This window comes from Leptonychotes weddellii, unplaced genomic scaffold (assembly GCF_054177405.1).
Source record: "Leptonychotes weddellii isolate Sample4059 unplaced genomic scaffold, ASM5417740v2 HiC_scaffold_11319, whole genome shotgun sequence".
Classification (NCBI taxonomy): domain Eukaryota; kingdom Metazoa; phylum Chordata; class Mammalia; order Carnivora; family Phocidae; genus Leptonychotes; species Leptonychotes weddellii.
In genome coordinates this window covers 1-6,892 of record NW_027690840.1, presented here as the reverse complement: position 1 = coordinate 6,892, position 6,892 = coordinate 1, and the positions used below count along the sequence as shown (strand labels likewise).

Below are 6,892 nucleotides of genomic sequence, written 5' to 3'. Positions count from 1 at the left end.
GGCTCCCTGCTTCGTACCTCAAAACCAACTGCCTGCGATATTCTGTTTGTAGAGATCCAGATCTTCTTACATCTCAGGCTGGTTTCGTGGGTGCTCAGAGTGGTCTGGTAGATATCCAGCTCAATTCCGGGGACCAGCTGAAATAGGGTCCCCTACTCCTCCGCCATCTTTCCCCCCTCCCCTGCTTATACTTTAATTAAGCTGTTTTTTTAAAGTTTTATTAGTTAAGTAATCTCTACACCCAATATGGGGCTTGAACTCAGGACCCCGAGATTAGTAGTCCCACATTTCTCTGACTAAGCCAGCCAGGCACTCCTAATTAAGCAATTTTGATCAGTAAACATTTTTCAGATTTTTGCCATTATAAATAATATTGTGATAAAAATCCTTAAATATAAATGTGTCTCCATTTCTGATTCTTTCCTTATGAAAAAGTCTTAGGCCTAGAATAAAAGATATAAACTTTTTTTTTTAAGATTTATTTATTTATTTGCGAGAGTGAGAGAGAGCATGCACACCACGTGTGCGTGTGTTGGGGGGGAAGGGAGGGGCAGAGGGAGAGAAAAAGTCTTAAGCAGGCTGCACAGTGAGCAAGGAATGAGGAGCCAGATGCAGGGCTCAATCCCATTACCCTGAGATCATGACTTGAGTCGAAATCAACAGTCAGTGCTTAACTGACTGAGCCACCCAGGCACCCCTAAACTTTTTTTTTAAGTAAGCTCTGTGCCCAGTGGGGGCTTGAACTCACAACCCTGAGATCAAGAGTTGCATGCTTATTGACTAAGCCAGCCAGGCACACCAAGATATAAATATTTTTTAAGTCCTTATTAGGACTTAAATATCTAAAACAGAGACTGAATATATTTTTTGATTTAAGACAATGAGGAGTTACTTGGGGGCTAAACAGGAAAAGGTTTAGATTGCTCAGCTTGAGATGAAAATTTTAACTGTAGGCTGTTAGAAAAGTTAGAAAAATCACAAAAGTAGAATGAAGAAGGAAGGTAAGTACTGAATACTAAAACATTTAGGAGAAATTCTTCAATGTTTAAGCCTCTGATAAGGACCTGAGAAGTATGGATCTATAATTAGGATATACACCTCAACTTCATATAGGCTAGACTCACACACTTCTTCACATTAAAATAACATTTAGCAGTGCCTTTCGACAATGTGCTCTGACTGTAATGGACAGGATGGGACAAAGAGTTTCTTGAGAAGAAATGAAATGTACTTTTTTTTTTTTTTAAAGATTTTATTTATTTTAGAAAGAGAGCACTCGAGGCATGGGGAGGAGCAGAGGGAGAGGGACAAGCAGACTTCACACTAAGTGTGAAGCCTGCGGTGGGGCTCATCTCATGACCTTGAGATCATGACCTAAGCCCAAAGCAAGAGGATGCTTAACTGACTGAGCCACCCAGGTGCCCCAAAACATACTTTTTACCCTATTTTAGTGGTATGATGAGGATACTGCACCCTCTATTATAAAAAAATTAACATAAAATTGCATTGAAAACATGTAATCTGTGTTTTGAGACTGAAAAGTAGCTGACTGTCTCCAAGATGAGGACTATGAAATACGCAGAAGTTGAAATCTATCCATGCATTGACATTAAACAAACTGCTTCAAAATTATTTAGGAAGACTATGTGTGGAAAGCTATAGTTTATTTAGTGTTGTAACTCTTTAAATTCCCATTTGAGGTGACAGATGTTGTAGAGGACTGGATATTCATTGAGCTCTCTACTCTGTTTCTAGCCTAGAACCAGAGCTGTAAGATACATGAGAGGGAAAGGTAGATGAGAGTTGCTTATTCACAAAGCCCTAATTGGGGTTGATATATGTAGAAGAATGATCATAGCCTTTGAAGGTAGACAGACTTGCTTCGGTTGAATCATGGCTGACTCTACTTATTAGCTCTGTGGCCTCAGCAAAATTCCTCACTTTTGGAGTCCTCATCTCTAAGATTAGATACTACCCTGCAGAGCTGAAATGAGTATTAAGTGAGATAGTGTATGTAAAAATAAGGTATGCATTCCTAATAAATCCTGATGCTACGTATATGGTAGCTATTGTTTTCCATATTATTATGTCATTAGAGACAGTTTTATTTGTGATAAATACTGACATCACTATTTTATAAACATTTAATGAACCTTCAATATAATTTTAAAATTCTCTATAAAATGCATTATATAAAAAAGTCTTAGCTACATTGCATTTACTGAGTTTAGGCATATCAGATTGAATAAAATAAAATACACTGTTACATAAAATTAATTTTAATAACATAAATATTAGGTAAACTTTGCTTTATAAATTCTTCTAAATAGTCAGAATCTATTTTACCTTGTTTTCTTTAAAGGCTTCTCAGTCTTGGATTTGAAAAGTTCGTCAGAGTTGGGAGTGTCAGGAAGATTGCCAAGCCAATTTTACCTTATAGGTAAGAACACTGAATTCCAAAAGTCAGAGTGCTCAAAGAAGTATAATAATTTTGGGACGCCTGGGTGGCTCAGTCGTTAAGTGTCTGCCTTCTGCTCAGGTCATGATCCCAGGGTCCTGGGATCGAGCCCCGTGTTGGGCTCCCTGCTCAGCAGGAGGCCTGCTTCTCCCTCTCCCCCTCCCACTGCTTTTGTTCCTTCTCTCTCTGTCTCTCTGTCAAATAAATAAATAAAATCTTTTAAAAAAAAAGTATAATAATTTTATATAATTTTAAATTTGGTTTTTGAAGAAGAGTGGAAAAGCTTTATTTTTTTTGGTTAACTTAGAAAATCTGTATTTTACTTTTTTATAATGTGAAAATGGGATAAAAAGGGATATTCTTTTAAGTAATTCTTTTTTAGTTTGCATGCCTCAGAAAATGAAAATGAACAACTGAAAGAACTACATGCACTAATGAAAGAAGACTTGACTCCTCTGGAAAGGGTCTATGTCAGAAAAAGTATTGAACAGCATAAACTGGGGACCAATAAAACCCTGCTGAAGCAGGTAAGTTTGTTTCTTAATTTATATATACTACTCAAAATTCTTTTATTCCTGTTGATGGAGAATATTTCCTTTAAATAAAACAAATGACTGTGATAGCTTAGATTCAAATAAAGTGTGTGTATGTCTATCCAGTGCATATTTTTATCTTATAAAACATTCTTCAAATTTGTGAACAGATCCAGCTTACCATGACTGAGTTATCCTCTCTTTTTCCGTATTTGTAGATCTTTTTATAAGCTTAAAGAGGAAAGAGAAGAGGTGGGAATAGACTTCCTGGAAAGTTAAAATGAAACTTGGTTTTTTTTTAGGTGCAATGGGGAAGGAAAAGAAGGTCTGACCCTGGACAAAATACCCAAGTGAAATTTGTCTTTAATGCCTCCCTAGAAAGCCAAGCCTTTCAGGGTCTGTCTATATCTGAGAATCTAGGAGGCTTAGACACTTGCTTCTAAGTATTGGAAGCCAAGACTAGACACACAGGATCCCAAGCTGTAACAAGTAGCAGTATCCCCTTTATCAGCTTCTGATCCGGGGCAGCTTCCTTTAGCTGGTAGCTGATGAGAAAGAAGTCAATCAGTAGTTTCCTCCAGTGAAAGGAGAGCTTGAGGAAAAGAAAGAGGAAGGGAAGAAAAGAGGGTTGTTGACTTCTTGGACTATGTGGACATTGGTTACTTTCTGCAAGCGATTTGGAAAAATCAACATACTTGGATCCCCCTATTATGTAGCTATTTTCAGAAATATTGCTGCTTAACAAACATCTCAATACTTTAAGACAACAAACTTATGACTCTAAAGATCAGTTGGCATGGCCCAGCTTGAGGCTATGGTTCAGATCTCTCACTCTGAGAACATTTGCTTATGGCATGATGGTCTTCTCCTGACAGATGGCAGAAGTGCAAGAAGGAAGCCTAGATCACACAAATACATTTAAAGCTTTTGTTCATGTCATGTCTGCTAATATTCCATTTGCTGCAAAAAGTCGTGTGGCCACGCCTAATATTTAGTGGGACAGGGAAATATACTCCCCCTACTTCTCTGGTGAGAAGTACTGCAAAGTCACATGGCAAAGAATGTGGATGTGTAATACTCTTACAGGGAGGGAGAGAGAAATTGGAAATAATAACCAATCTACAGGTTTTGATTACAGAAGTCCTCAGGTTTCAGACTAGCTTTCTATTATTTTGAGTTACAGAGTTAACTCTACTTTCTTCTCCCCAACTAAATCCAGAAGGGCTTAGTTTGACTGTGTTCAATTAATGCAAACTAGTCATTTATGTAAATTACTTATCATTTTACTCACTTATCCAACATAATATTGATATGTAAGAATAATTGTTAATGATTTCTTTGATAATTTTCTTTTTTTATTATTATTATTTTCCAAGTGAAAGCCCAGATAGCATAATCTATTGTTCATTGGTATTATCTGTTCACAAATGAAAACTCTTTTATTTATTTTTTTTAATTACTTATTTATTTTAAAGAGAGAGAGTGAGTGAATGTGTGTGTGCATGCACATGCATGTGAGGGGAGGGGTAGAGGGAGAGAATCTTCACGCAGCCTCCCCACAGAGCTTGGAGCTGGATCAGGGCTTGATCATGACCTGAGCTGAAACCAAGAGTCAGATGCTCAACTGACTGAGTCGCCCAGGCGCCCCAAATGAAAACTCTTTTAAAGGGAACATTTTTTAAAAAGTTTTGTCTAACAAATTTCCAAGGTCCAATTAGGCATTCAGAGCTAACACATTTCTAAAGTGACATGTCTTTACAATAGAATTAAATTTTAAAAATGCTTCATAGTTAATTGCTATTTCCTAGATCAATAATAAAATATCTCCTGGGGTTAGAATCTTAGCAATATGATGACAAATTAGTAGATACTCATATAATATTTTAAAGAAAGCTTAGTTCTTTATGTTTTTGTATTAGCTATTATATTTATTTTTTTAAGATTTATTTATTTGACAGAGAGAGATAGCGAGAGCAGGAACACAAGCAGGGGGAGTGGGAGAGGGAGAAGCTGGCTTCCCGCGGAGCAGGGAGCCCGATGCGGGGCTCCATCCTAGGATCATGACCCGAGCCAAAGGCAGACGCTTAACGACTGAGCCACCCAGGCGCTCCTAGCTATTTCTTTTTTAATGGACAGAGAGAGAGAGTGAGAGAGGGAACATAAGCAGGGGGAGTGGGAGAGGGAGAAGCAGGCTTCCCGCCGAGCAGGGAGCCCGATGTGGGGCTCAGTCCCAGGACCCCAGGATCATGACCCGAGCCGAAGGCAGTTGCTTAACCAACTGAGCTACACAGGCTCCCGCCCCTAGCTATTTCTTTTAAAAAAACTTCTTCCTGGTTCATAACTTTCGGGTTCTCATTCTAAGGTTGTCTTTCTCTGACTGATTTACTTTTCTTAGGATTGTACTCTAGCTCCATCTATATCATTGCAAATGGCAAGATTTCATTCTTTTTTATGGCTGAATTTCCAGAATTCCAGAAATTAAATAATGAATGATATTTGAGAGTGGTACCATGAGCAGTGTATTTTACTACAGTGGTGTCTTCTGCTGGATCATTTTAAAAGAGCTGAATATTCAAAAAGTGTGGAGTTTCTAATATAAATGTGGCTTTGTGATTTTTGTTTTTAACAAAAGGAAACTCTGACAGAGGGCTGTTATACGTGATGAATGTTATTATTAATGTATATATTTCTTGTTTCACAGGATCTATGGAGGCAGTATTTAATTTGTAAAGCATATTTTTGTCAGTCACATTTGTTGACAAAAGATATGGTCTGTTTGTGTGGACTGCCCTTGCTACCAAAAAGTGGAATTATACTTCAGATTGTTAGGAGAGAAAAAAAATCGTGTATGTGTGTATATATATGTGAGTGTGTGTGTGTGTATGTCTGTAGCTATTAGACTACTAGGGCAATTGAACACATCTAATTAGAAAATTCAGTGATTTTCCTCTTGTTTATGTTTAGTTCCAGAGATTAAATATTAGCTTTTTTATCAGACTTTTTGCCTTGAGAATAATGGTATTCTGCTATAATATTTGAGAATTATAAGATTCAAATATGCTTACAGGCCACAAGTACACTTTAATTTACTGTTGTTTAGAAATAGTTAGTATTCTTTACTTTCTTAAATAAGTCAAAATCCTAGTGTGATTGAAGGTTAAGCAAAATACAGTTTATAGTATATTCACTGTTCTTTGTGGAGAATTTTGGCCTGTGTTGATAATAATGCATGTTGCGTTTATCCAGCTTTGTTTAGAAGGATAAAATATTGATGTCATCATTAATATTTTTTAAATCCCTGATAATATAATACCTTCCTTGTGAATATCAAACTGTGCCTTTTATTTGTTCTTATTAAGGGACTTGTGGCTTAAGTAGCCTATGTTCTGTGATTTCCATTTCCTACGTGGAAATAATAAAAATGTGGAGATAAAGTGACCTGTTATTCCTGATTGCCAGTAATTAGGACAGCTCATTTCTGATTTTAGATTTATAAGTTCTTTGGTAAATACATTATCTTATTTTCTCAAAAGGTTGTTAATTAATAATATTCTTGTACTAAAGGTGCGAGTAGTTGGAGTTACCTGTGCAGCCTGCCCATTCCCATGCATGAATGATCTTAAATTTCCTGTAGTAGTGCTGGATGAGTGTAGTCAAATAACTGAACCGGCCTCTCTCCTTCCTATTGCAAGGTAACCTAAAAATTTCTTTTCTGAAAAGCACTCAGATATCACGATTATTTCAAATAATTTCGCACTTCAAACTCTTACCAAACTTTTGTGAGTATTCTTAGCAATTTAGATACTAAACTGATTATTTAAAAGAATGCAGAGACCTGTACCTCTGAAACAAATAATACATTATATGTTAAAAAAAAAAAAGAAGAAGAAAAAGAAGAAGA

At 36.6% G+C, this 6,892-nt stretch overlaps 1 long non-coding RNA gene across 1 annotated transcript; it reads left to right on the top strand.

The window, feature by feature from the left end:
* The first annotated feature begins 2,342 nt into the window (after positions 1 to 2,342).
* On the top strand, positions 2,343 to 6,809 carry LOC145718151 (uncharacterized). The gene is made up of 3 exons (XR_014141611.1): positions 2,343 to 2,440; positions 2,841 to 2,985; positions 6,556 to 6,809. It is a non-coding gene; the product is annotated as an uncharacterized LOC145718151 (long non-coding RNA).
* The last annotated feature ends 83 nt before the right edge of the window (positions 6,810 to 6,892 follow it).